Raw genomic sequence first — 340 nt, 5'->3', positions numbered from 1 at the left:
TATGAAATTAACATGTCTCATCAGTCTTATGCTTTTTTTTTCACATTCTTTATTTAGGACTTAATTTTCAACCAATTATATCTTAGATTCAAGAAGCATGTAATTATTTGTTAAAAATTTGAAAATCAGAGGGCAATGTGACAAATCAAATGTAATTTTTATTTAGAATTTTAGGGTATCATGATCTAATGATCCCTACTCTCTCAGTGTGTCTTGTTTTAGTTGACAACTTGTTGAATTCATAACTAATGAGTTAGTAATATGATTAGAGTCATTATGGAGAGAAAAAAATCTTGAGAAACTAACTCTACAATATTAGTCTTCTTACTCTGTACATTTC

The sequence above is a fragment of the Bos javanicus genome, chromosome 18, assembly GCF_032452875.1.
Source record: "Bos javanicus breed banteng chromosome 18, ARS-OSU_banteng_1.0, whole genome shotgun sequence".
Classification (NCBI taxonomy): domain Eukaryota; kingdom Metazoa; phylum Chordata; class Mammalia; order Artiodactyla; family Bovidae; genus Bos; species Bos javanicus.
This window is presented reverse-complemented; position numbering follows the sequence as displayed.